Raw genomic sequence first — 13,986 nt, 5'->3', positions numbered from 1 at the left:
CTCAAGGGCAGTACTAAATGAAAAAAAAAATATATATATAAGAAACATTTGGACATCTTCATCCTGCTTAAAAGTTTTCACCCCCAGCTCTTAATGCATCGTGTTTCCTTCTGGAGCATCAGTGAATGTTTGAACCTTTTTTAGTAGTTGTGTTTGAGTCCCTCAATTGTCCTCAGTGTGAAAAGATGGATCTCAAAATCATACAGTCCCTGCTGGAAAGGGTTCAAATATGCAAAAGATGCTGGAAAACTGAAGAATGTGCAGGACATGGAGGATTTTTCTGAAGAACATTCAGCAGTTTAACTGCTCAAGACAAACAAGGGACTCATGAACAACCATTACAAAACAAAACAAAACAAAAAACAGCTGTGGGAACGACACACAGCATTGAGAATTAATGGTTCATAAACTTTTGAACGGGGTTATTTTAATAAATTCAGCAATTTTTTATTTTTTTGTCTTGTGGACTATATGTAAACATTTTTAGGTAAAATATCTTATTCAGGACAGTACTAAACAAAAAATAACATGCATTTTGTATGATCTCTTTTATTTAGTTAAAATTATTCACATTTTCACAGATTCTGCAAGTGGTTCACATATGTTTTCTTGCCACTGTGTAGACTATATATACTAATAGGGAATATGTGCAACAACTAAACTCTGTTTAACATTTATAAAATGTAATGTTTAATTTATGTCTGCTATCAAGTATTTTGTCCTTTTTTGTCCTTAACCTCCATTTCCTAATCTCTGTTTTATCTTAGGAGGTGTAGGGCCTCTCTCATGACATCACACAACTGGCTCACTGCCATAGCAACATCTGTGCAAACCTGAACTGCCCGGAACCTGACATCTAACTTACAGCCACAAACTTGTTTTCGTGCGCACACACACACAGTTGTGCAAGTTATCTTGCCACGGTTTTGCCCCCGCTCATAGTTTAGACTGCAGGCTGAAGTGTGTGATGGGATTTTTCCTCTGGGGATAAGAGCCGCATGAGGGAAACCTCCAACGACAGAGACGAAACCCTGCAGGATCACATAACACAAAAGCTTGTATTTGTGCAAGTGTGTGCTTGTGTGAATACACGTAACACAATTCATCAGGAAATTGCACTCTACTGATTGACATCAAAGTCATTTTTTCTGCTGATTGCAATTTGGGGATTGTGTGGTATGTGTCTCAATATAGTCATGTGTGCTTACAATCGCTGTGTGATGAAATCTTATGCGCAATTGACCTCGAAGCAGTCAAATATGCACACACTGGACCCACATGCTCAATCACGGTTTTCAGTGGCATATGCCTATAATTAGTGGGAAAAAAGAGTATCGGGTTTTATAGACAATCTGATTATAATGGAAGGAAAGAGTGTAAGAGAGGCAGAGTGTGCACCTGTGGACACATCTTGAATCGCCATAAAATTATGAAGCAAAATGATTAACCGGATCAGCACATCTGCCAAAAAAAAAAAAATGTATTATGAGCATGTGGGAAGGATGCTAGCAGGAAACACCTTCACCTTTTCACCATTAAACCTTGCATTACTCTAAAGTGCTCATATGCACATTTGTTTTTACATTATGCTGGAAACTTGACTTCTATTGTTCTTATATTAGCAACTCTTAGCTGTTCCAGCTAGTGTGAGCCGCTTCAATGTCTATTGGCTATTTGGCATAGACATTAGGCTATAACACACACGCACGCACACACACAGAGTCGTGCACAAAAGTTGACATACCCCTTGCAGAATCTACAAAATTTTAATTATTTTAACAAAATAAGAGGGATACAAAATGCATGTTATTTTTTATTTAGTACTGTCCTGAATAGGATATTTTACATAAAATAGGTTTACAATCCACAAGTCAAAAAAAGCTGTATTTATAAAAATATAAGGGTAAAAAACATACCCTTGATTCTTAATACTGTGTCGTAACCTGGATGATGTGATGGTTGGAGTCATTTGTTTAGCCTGAAGTGTTAAACTAAGTTAAAATGCAGTTAAACTGTCCTGAGCAGTTTTCCGGCATCTTTTGCATATTTGAACCCTCTCCAGCAGGGACTGTATGATTTGAAGATCCATCTTTTCACACTGAGGACAAATGAGATGCTTAAAGATGCTTCAGAAGGAAGCACAATGCATTAAGAGCCTGGGGGTGAAAACCTTTTGAATTTGAAGATCAAGGTAAATTGTACTTAATGTGTCTTCCGGGAAACATGTAAGTATCTTCTGTTGCTTCCGAAGGGGAGTACTAGATGAAAAAAAGAAAGATATTTAAACAAAATAAGAATGTAAACATCTTCTACCTGTTCAAAAGTTTTCACCCCCCGACTCGTAATGCATCATGTTTCCTTCTGGAGCATCAGTAAATGTTTGAACCTTTTCTAATAGTTGTGTTTGAGTCCCTCAATTGTCCTCAGTGTGAAAAGATGGATCTCAAAATCATCCAGTCATTGCTGGAGAGGGTTCAAATATGCAAAAGATGCTGGAAAACTCAAGAATGTGCAGGACCCGGAGGATTTTTCTGAAGAACATTGGGGAGTTTAATTGCTCAGGACAAAAAATGTACACAAGAACAACATCACACCCAGAAAAAACAAAACAAAAAGAGAAAAGAAACGGCCGTGGATAATCCAGGTAATGAGTATTAAGAATCAAGGGTATGTAAACTTTTGAACTGGTTCATTTTTATAAATTCAGCTTTTTTTTGCCTTGTGAACTATATGTAAAAAATTTTTTTGTAAAATATTGTATTCAGGACATGTGTTTTGTATGGTCCCTCTTATTTTGTTAATATCATTAACATTTTGCAGATTCTGCAAGGTTTGTGCAAGTATGTTGTTCACCAAAACACATACTGTACATGTGCATCGATATTCAATTTAAGTTAAAGTATGATGCTTTGCAAAAAACAAAACTCTTTGCAAAAAACAGGAACATTAAACAATGTGTCATGACTGTCTTTGTCTCTGTTAATTTAGATACTAGTATCCTCTATAGTAAACCAACTCATATCAAATGCACAACACACCTTCCCCAAAACACACAATCACAGGATGTTTCATTGATTCACCAGCCATTTATTAAACAAAAACATCTTAAGAAGAGGAGCCAGTTTTGGGTGAGACACTTTGGCTGGTTGTCAATACAGCAGTCCGATTTAGTGCATCTGCATTTAGTGCACGGTGTATTTCCTATTCTCACGGGTCACTGTATTTATTAATACATATGCACACATACACACACACACAAACACACACACACTAAAGAGATTCTCTGGATCCACTCAGTATCCGTTCTCCTTTCCCAACAATGCCACTGTGGTGACCTTTAACCCTGGTGGGTCTGTGCTTACTTCCTCTGTTGTGTGTGTGTTTACTTTGATGTGACCGGAGGACATCTCTCTGCCAGCTTGTTTTCACACAGGAGACTAGGGGCTTCCTACTCTTCAAAGACACACACACACACACACACACACACACACACACACACACACACACACACACACACACACACACACACACACACACACACACACACACACACACACACACACACACACACACACACACACACACACGCACACACGCACACACGCACACACGCACACACGCACACACGCACACACGCACACACGCACACACGCACACACGCACACACACACACGCACACATACACACAGACAGGATAAAGGGGCACAATTTGGCACATACTGGTAAATATAGGAAAAGAGACAGTTATTTTGTATCCTACAGGATACAGCTTTTGTGTGTAAAGGGTTTACACTTTCACTGCACCCTGACACACACACATTTGTATAGCACATCCCACATGAAGGATGTTCACTCTGAATCAGAAAAAAATAAAATAAAGACAAAACAATACAGTCAAAATATGGAAGACAAAGGAAGGAGGAGAATGGAAAGAGAATAAAAGGAAGTCTGGGAAAACCCTTGTGTCTTTAAAAATTTTTTTTTTTTACATGTAATAATTCTTTAAATATAAAGGACCAAATGTGTACATATTAAAGCTGATTAAAACTCATATATGAAACTTTATTGATGAAGATCCTTCAGAAATCATTCTAATATGCTGATTTGGTGCTCAATAATTATTTATTATTATTATCAACGTTGACAACAGTTGTGCCACTTAAATGAATAGTTCAGCCGTGAAACTCTATTCATGTTCTGATTGGTTGTTTCCATGTAACTTCCACAGCCAATCGATTTCATGTATCCATTAATACTTCCCTTTATAACCATGATGCATCCAAGCAAACACACTAACTCTGCGCGCTATGCAAATTCTTATTCTGATCCTCCACCTCCCCAGCACCACCTGCGTAAATCTGCTATGGAAGGTTACCTCTCTCTAGCAGAAGCCGCATGTTTCCCTTCATTTTATGTTCTGAGCATTTAACAGAAGCCAGTCATACTTGCTCTACAGCAGCAGATCGAGGGTCCTATCATACACCCGGCGCAATGCAACGATTTTGAGGCAACTGAAATAGACTGCGCCATTGACCAACAAAAACCTGGTCCAAAGTAAACAGCTCAGTATTTTTTTGTGTTATTTAAAGGCTGCATTAGTAATATGCGAATATAGGTGGGTGCACAACGTGCATACACTCTGCTTATTACACACACAGGGACGCCCAGCATCACACAAACATGTTTAAATATGAAAAATAAAAGGATTTCTCTCTGGAGAAGCGTTCAGTCTTTCCGCTCGCAAATTCTGCCATGTAAATAACGAATCCGCCATGGTGCAAGCGCAACTGGCTTTTAAAGGGAATGGGAGATCAGATTCTGATTGGTTTATTGCACGTTACGCCCAAAACACACCCGTTACTCATTAAGGGACTAGGTAAAACCCTTTTGGACCATGCGCCTGGCGCGCAGACCATAGTTAAACTAGCAAAAGTGGATTCGGACACGCCCTAAGTACACCTGCGCCATGTGCTTCAGACCATGTGCTCAGATCGTTAAAACCCATTAACATTCCATTTACATTAATAAAATGTATTACTAACTATCCCAAGGGTTTTCATGACTAAACACCATTTATTTTCAATAAATGTCAAGCATTATAAATGTCTTTACTGTCACGTTTAATCAATTGAATGTTTGCTTGCTGAAAAGTATATTCATTTCTTTCCTTCACAAAAAGGTAGTGCATATTTTAAATATTGGACCGCTATTGTGTATATAGTGAGGATATGTTCCCCGTAATGTTACCAGCCCTGTATACGAAAACACACATTTGCACAAAAACACACACAAACACCCCCACCAGCACAGCACCTTTTGAGTAAAGCATGTACAGGATAGAGTTACTGCATGGAGTCCCTTTAGGGACCATGGAGACAGGATGGGGAGACAGGGTGTGTGAGTACTCATCGGGGTGTCTGCTCCTCCTCGTGTCACTGATATCTACCATATGTGTGTTACTCATCACCTCATAGAGTACACACAAGCACAAACCCGCAAAGCTATAAGCTAAAATCAATTCATTTCCAGGCATTACTTTGACTCATAACCTTAAATAACTAGCCTAAGGCCTCTGTCAGTTTTTCGGGATGCCCTTGGTGCTGATTAATTGCTTTATTCAGGAGTCTTCCTCTGTTTATCAGTTCTCTTATCTGGCACAGGCAGACATGATGTCAGAGTCCAAGAGCTGCCATGCTGTGACAACTCAACCATCAAGTGTCTTGCTAAAGTTTGAAACAGTCATGTTTTTAGATAAAGCCTTTGCCAAGGTTTGAGCTCTGCTCTTCATGATGGGGATTCATATTCAGGTCAAAATCAGTCAAATACAAGTCACATATTGCTGATAGTCTCAGTCGACATCCTATCTCGTAGACTTTGGATGTTCTACTCAAAATAACATTCTTGCAAAACAGAGACAGTTTAAAAACACTGTTCACAAATCTGAAATCAGAAGTTTTTTACTCAGTATTTACTCACCCTCATGTCGTTCCAAACCTGTAAGACTTTCGTTCATCTTCGGAGAGAGTTCATTGACATGCAACTACCACTTTCAAGCCCCAGAAATTAGTAAAGACATCATAAAAGTAATCCATGGGACTCAAGTGGCTTTGCTTGTACAAAAAAAACCCCATAATATTCCACTTTATTTACAAAATATTAATCTCCAACACATCTTATAGGTTCGAAATGACATGAGGGTGAGTAATAATGACAGTGTTTTCATTTTTGGGTGAATTAACCCCTTTAATAAATGTGTGCACTTATCATCAGAGCGGTAAAAACCAAATCAACATTAATTGCCATCATAAAGATTTTTGGGTAACACTTTATTTTAGTGTCATTGTTACATGTAGTTACCATAGTAATAGCTAAAAAATATGCATAATTACATGCAACTAACCCTAAACCGAACCAAACCATAATCCTAATCTTACAGTAAGTACATGTATTTACTTAATATTACTCAGTAATTAGTGTATAATTCCAGTTTAACAAAGACACCTTAAAATAAGGTGTAACCGATTTTTGTTAGCATTTTATTTTAGTGTCCCTGTTATGCATCTTACATGTACTTACTATAGTAATAACAGTTCATTATGCATAATTACAAGCAACAAACCCTGAAGCAAACCATAATCATTTAGTAAGTAGGCTATGTGTGTCATTAACTAATGTCGTAAATGAGATGAAAAAAAAAAGGGATACGTTTCATTTTAAGATACAGTGTAATTATATATTTAAATACTGAGTAATATTTATTAACTACATGTACTTACTATAGGGTTATGATTAGGGTTTGGATTAGGTTTAGTTGCATGGAATTATGCATAGTTTCCTGCATGTCACGTGCATCAAAGACACTGTAAAATAAACTGTTGCCAAATTAGTATTACTTTTATTATTAAAACTGATATTTTAGCATGTAAGGTTGCATAAATTAACATTAACAATAAATAATAGGTGCGGTTTATAACATATGTATTAGCATATTATAGTATTTATATCATTTAATAATAGCCTATAAATGCTAAAACTTTGTTGTTAGTTCATATCACCTAAATTAACTTTTAATAAACTGAACCTTACTGTCAAGTGTTTTTATTATTATTATTATATTATTGTATAATATCTTTAATACATTTACATTAACTTTCATAAAACTGATTAAATCAGTCAAGCATTCATACATTAACTATCAAGTAGTTAAAACTATTAAGTAACTACAATCAGTAAATTCCACAGATTCCTGAAGACAGAGGTTTAGTTTTCTAGCTGGTCTCTTGCATCTGATTGTGCTTATCCTCCTCTCTCTGCAGGAGTTTGATTAGTTGGATCAGGTGTGTTTGTGTGGGGATAAAGCCAAAACCTGCAGCCCCCCCCCCCCCCCTGCGGAGGACAGACCACCCCTTCTCTGAGAGATAAAGATAATAACTTTATATTCTGACCGTATCTTGGTTATTACATCATTCTTGTGATCTCAGACAACAAACCCACCCAAAAGAAAGAAAGAAAATAACTCTTTCTTTTCAGTTTCATATCTATGCCTCATCTTCCTCAATCTTCTCAATCCCAGATTGATTTGGACTGCTACATTGTGAATTGCTTCAGTCACCAACTCCAAATATGAAGGTTTTGATTGACAGACGCTGAATGGGATTTATTAGAAGAGCTCAGAGTTTTATGTGAGCTGAGTGAATGATGCTGCCTCTTTTTCACATTTTTATAGGCACAGACAGCTGAAAATGTTGATGCTATTTTACAGTGTGATCTCTATCTATCTATCTATCTATCTATCTATCTATCTATCTATCTATCTATCTATCTATCTATCTATCTATCTATCTATCTATCTATCTATCTATCTATCTATCTATCTATCTGTCTGTCTGTCTGTCTGTCTGTCTGTCTGTCTGTCTGTCTGTCTGTCTGTCTGTCTGTCTGTCTGTCTGTCTGTTTAGTCCGTCCGTCCATCCATCCATCCATCCATCCATCCATCCATCCATCCATCCATCCATCCATCCATCCATCCATCCATCCATCCATCCATCCATCCATCCATCCATCCATCCATCCATCCATCCATCCATCCATCCATCCATCCATCCATCCATCCATCCATCCATCCATCCATCCATCCATCCATCCATCCATCTATCTATCTATCTATCTATCTATCTATCTATCTATCTATCTATCTATCTATCTATCTATCTATCTATCTATCTATGCGTCATATTTTGGGTTTTGCGTAGCTCAATTGATAAAGCATTGCAAAATACAACATGTCTGTCTGTCTGTCTGTCTGTCTGTCTGTCTGTCTGTCTGTCTGTCTGTCTGTCTGTCTGTCTGTCTGTCTGTCTGTCTGTCTGTCTGTCTATCTATCTATCTATCTATCTATCTATGCGTCATATTTTGGGTTTTGCGTAGCTCAATTGATAAAGCATTGCAAAATACAACATGTCTGTCTGTCTGTCTGTCTGTCTGTCTGTCTGTCTGTCTGTCTGTCTGTCTGTCTATCTATCTATCTATCTAAGCTAATGTAGTTTCTTTTAATGTTGGTTTTTGGAGAATTATAGGGTGACAAGTGGTGCATGTGGCTTGGTTTGAGAGCAAGAATGTTAAATGCTTTATTTTGCTGCACTCATTCAGCAAGTGCTATTGTTAACATGTTAAAAAATTATTAAGTTAGCATTTTCTGAATCAGCTTGTTATCAACATGTCCTCCAACCAATACGCCTATAGGTCATTTGTCTCTTCCCTGAAATACGACCCATAGGAGCGTTTACTAAAGTTGCGTCCCTATCGACAACAGGAAACCTTAATTTGAATGCTTTGTTTCCTTTTATTTCGTCATATTTTGGGTTTTGCATAGCTCAATTGATAAAGCATTGCAAAATACAACATCTAAACATGTGATCATGCAATCGTGGGTTCGATGATTCCAGGGAACACGTGCTTATAAAGTGTATATGCACTATAAATCACTGGGTAGGTTTAGGGGTGGGGTGGGTGTTGTTAAGAAAAACATAAATGTTTATAAATGGAAATATGACAAATGGTGATAAAAGGTCAACACATTGCATTTAAATGAACAAGCATTTTGATTGGTAACGACAGTCTGTCTGTCTGTCTGTCTGTCTGTCTGTCTGTCTGTCTGTCTGTCTGTCTGTCTGTCTGTCTGTCTGTCTGTCTATCTATCATCTATCTATCTATCTATCTATCTATCTATCTATCTATCTATCTATCTATCTATCTATCTATCTATCTATCTATCTATCTATCTATCTATCTATCTATCTATCTATCTATCTATCTATCTATCTATCTATCTATCTATCTATCTATCTATCTATCTATCTGTCTGTCTAGGAGGACAGTCTGCTTGTTATAGCATATTATATAGCTAGGTTTATACTAATACAAATTTTCACATTGATGTTACATGAAAATGTTAAGTTAAATGTATGAATTAGTGTACTCAAACATTTCAAGTTAAGGACAATTAAAATGTACAAGTAGCCTACAAAATACAAATCTGCCAGTTCTGCTAACTTAAACTCAGAATTTCTTAACTGATTGCCTCAAATGTTTTGAGTTTTGCCAACTTATTCAGGTTTACAGTGTGAGAGTGATGTTTTCAAGTCAAATTCTCTTTGAAATATTCCTCATATAGTCATGTTGACATCTGCGATTCGTCCATGACGTGTGGAATTTACGCAGAGATTCCCACAGAATTTTTCCTCCTGTTATTATGGATGTTCCCTTGCTGCCCCACAGCCGTTCTGCTCTTCTCTCTGTCTACAGGTCAAATAGTCCAATATAAAGAATGGAGCTGTTAGGCGCCTCTGCAAATGAGAACCAATTGATAAAGTCAGACCCAAAGAAATATGTGGTTTTATCCTGAGGCACGTCTGTCTATTTTCACAGGTAGGAACCTGCAGCACCTTGGGGTGAAGTAAATGTGTCATACCATACACAGCTTCAACATTTCTGTTTCTTATACCAGCACGCAAGATAACCAGTCAAATATTAAGGTAATTATATTATAGAACACACAATCGGTAAAAGAATAAAAATGAAAACAATAGATTAAAAAACTGCCTGTATTGACACTATTGGATGAGAACCGAACAGAGCTGAACGATGAAATCACTGTTTCTACAGAGCTGCTTTATAGCTAAATTTAACTCATACCGGTAATTCTAATATGAATTTATTGAAGTTATTGAACAGAACTTAATCTACAATAAACTGACTTCAGCTGAATATAAACACTATTGTATTTTTAGAGCTGCTTTACAGCGGAATTCAACTCTTTTTGCATCCTTGATTTATTATTTTCCTGTTTCGTGTAAAGCGGCTTTGAAATAACCCGTATTTTATAAAGTGCTAAATAAAGATGACTAATAATTTCACTATGTTTTTAGCAGTCATTTAAACCATCTACACAACTGTTCAAAAGTTTGGGGTGTGATTTTACATTATACACATAAGGATACTTGCAAATGACATACGTTTATAATATTACAAAATATTTATATTTCAGTGCTGTCTGTTAATCAAAGAATCCTGAAAAAATGTAACATGGTTTACACAAAAATATGAAGCAGTTAAGCAACTGTTTTCAACATTGATAAAAACGAAGAAATCGGCATATTAGAATGATTTCTGAAGGATCATGTGACACTGAAGACTGGAGTAATGATGCTGAAAATTCAGCTTTGAATCACAGGAATAAATACAATTTTAAAATACATTCAAATAGAAAATAGTTATTTTAAATAGTAATAATATAATTATAATATTAGTCATTTTACTGTAATTTTTGAACAAATAAATGCAGGCTTGGTGAGAAGAAGACACTTCGTTCACACTTCGTTTTTAATTATTGGACAAAAAAACTCCACAAGTAGTAGGCTAACATAGAATACTGTCTAACACTTGATGGTTGCTCTGTCAGGTCCTCGCTGTCAGTTAGGAACCTGGGTGTGCTCTTTGATATCAATCTCACATTTGAAAGACACGTTTCAAGCCTCTGTAAAACTGCACTCTTCCATCTAAATTACGGCACATGTTTTCAATGCAAAATGCTGAACAGTTAGTTCACGTGTTTATGACCTCAAGGCTAGATTATAGTAATGCTCTACAGGGTGGTTGCCCTGCTCGCTTAATAAACAAACTCCACTGGTCCAAATGCAGCAGCTAGAGTTCTTAGAACCAGGAAGTATGAGCGTATTAGCCCAGTTCTGTCAACACTGAACTGGCTCCCTTTTAAACATCGTATACATTTTAAAATCTTGCTAATTACTTACAAAGCACTAAATGGTTTAGCTCCCCAGTACTTGAGCGAGCTCTTAACACATTATACACCCTCACGTCTACTGCGGTCTCAAAACTCTGGCCAGTTGATAATACCTAGAATATCAAAATCAACTGCAGGCGGTCGATCCTTTTCCTATGTAGCACCTAAACTCTAGAACAGTTTTTCTAGCATTGTACGGGAAGCAGACACACTCTGTCAGTTTAAATCTAGACTAAAAACACATCTCATACACATAGAACATTATCAATTTATATTATTCAAATCAGTTAAAGGATGGTTTTAGGCTGCATTAACTAGGTCAGCCGGAACCGAGAACACTTCCCATAACACCTGATGTACTCGTTACATAATAAGAAGAATGGCATCTACGCTAATGTTAGTCTCTCTGTTTATCCTGAGGTTTACTGTAGTCAGCCGGATCCGGGCCATATCCAGATCAGATGGTGGACCTGCGCCTAGACATGACCACATCGCATCCCTGAAGTGTCTGCAGAGACTGTGTGAACTGGACTCTCCCCTGTGAAGGCCTCATTGACAGACTTCCTCAACAAACCCGTCTCCGGTGTGATGACTCCAATCTTCAACCAGATGGAACTGGACAAATATTCTGAATACTCCGATCTAAACTGACTTCTGACTTGTAATGTTTGCCTAAATCATAATCATACACTGTTTGTTAGTTGGCCAGAGGAGAACTGGCACCCCGACTGGTTTCTCCCAAGGTTTTTTTCTCCATTCTGTCACCTGATGGGAGTTTTGGTTCCTTGCCACCGTCACCTTTGGCTTGCTCAGTTGGGGACACTAAATATTCAACTACTAGCTGGATGACATCACTGTTTTCCTAGAGCGGCTGTACAGCCGAATCAAATTCTGTTGCATTATTTTCCTGTTTAACAACAAAACAATCGGCATTGTAAAAAGCTATATAAATAAAGGTGACTTGACTTAACCCTTAATCGTCCCTTGGGGTCCAGCTGACCCCACTGGACTTTTCCTCCATTTTTTAAAAGTGTTCCCTTCATCTCAGGGCCATGAGACTCGGTGAATTTTCCTAAATAATCTATCTAAACATGCACAAAAAATCTGGGCTTGATTTGGTTGTTCTAAAGGTGTGTAAAAATTTTTTTACCGTTTAAGTCCCTCAGGGTCAGATTGACCCCACATTGAAAATGAATGGGAAAGTGTAAAAAATAAAAAATTTTCACTTTTTTTGTCAATGTTTTTTTACTAAATCCAGTATAAATCTGAAAATTTCCACATTTATATCAAGGTCTGGTCCTAGAGCATAAACTCAAAGTAGAACGAACTTTCTGTCTCATACACACACGCACACACGCACACAAACACACACATGTGTGTGACTGCAACAGAGAGCATTTTTATAGAAACTGGCAAATAAAATCAACAAAACTGGCATAAATCTGAAAGATTTTCATACATAAATGAAGTACTAGAGCACAAATGCAATATGGAACAAGCATGTTCACTCACACGCACACACACACACACACACACAAACACAAGTGTCTGGAGCATTTTTTTGGATTTTGGCAATGAATGGGAAACTGTAAAAAATGTTTTTTTTCACTTTGTTTGTAAAAAAAAATCAACTAAATCCAGTATAAATCTGAAAATGTCTACATTTATATCAAGATCTGGTCCTAGAGCATAAACAAAAAGTGGAACGAACTTTCTGTCTCATACACACACGCACACACACACACACACGTGTGTGACTGCAACAGAGAGCATTTTTATAGAAACTGGCAAATAAAATCAACAAAACTGGCATAAATCTGAAAAAATTCCATACATAAATGAAAGACAAATACTAGAGCACAAATGCAACATGGAACAATCATGAGAAAGAGAGGGAAAAGGGCAAATAAAAGAAAGATGAAAGGCAGCTTAACTTTTGCATAACTTCCCTATGGACCTCTATTGGATAATGTGGTCATTGCACTCTCTCTCTCTTTAACCATAATTCCTAAAGTTTTTCCACAAACCTACAGATGGCGGTATTCTATCCCTAACACATAGAGCAATGTCCAAAAACTATTTATATTTATTTAAGATCATCATTCAAGTGATTTTTTCATAAAAAAATAATTTTTAATGAGCCAATTTATGACATAGTTAAGTATTTGTGCAGTAAATAGGTAAAAAACTACCAAATACCCACAAAAACACAGCATAAATGTATAGTTGAGAAGTAAATAAAAAAAATGATATATAGTTTTCCATGTAAAAAAATTATATTTCCTTATGCAATCGCTCTGTAAAAGTTTGGGGTCTATCTGACCCCAAGGGACTCAAACGTAAACCCTACTTGAGGGACGATTAAGGGTTAAATGTTACATTTTAGGACCGGTTTACCCTTGTACCGTCCCCAATGACAGCTTTTGTATCTTTTGTTCTAAATTTGAGAAATGTTTGTGGAAGAAGCAGGCATGGTTGATGTTTTTATATTTCCACAACAGCACTCTTGTGTTCGAGTCCATTACCCATAAAGTAACAATTTTTAAAGCTATAATAATATCCATTAAGTAGCAGAAATAAGAAACTCCTTCCTGCAGAGAGCTTACACTCATGCAAGTGAACATGATTGTTGGCATTAAAGCAGCAGTTTGTGTAAAGCTCCGATTTGACCTCAGGCAAGCAGT

Source organism: Gobio gobio (genome assembly GCF_949357685.1).
Source record: "Gobio gobio genome assembly, chromosome: 10".
Lineage (NCBI taxonomy): Eukaryota > Metazoa > Chordata > Actinopteri > Cypriniformes > Gobionidae > Gobio > Gobio gobio.
This window is presented reverse-complemented; position numbering follows the sequence as displayed.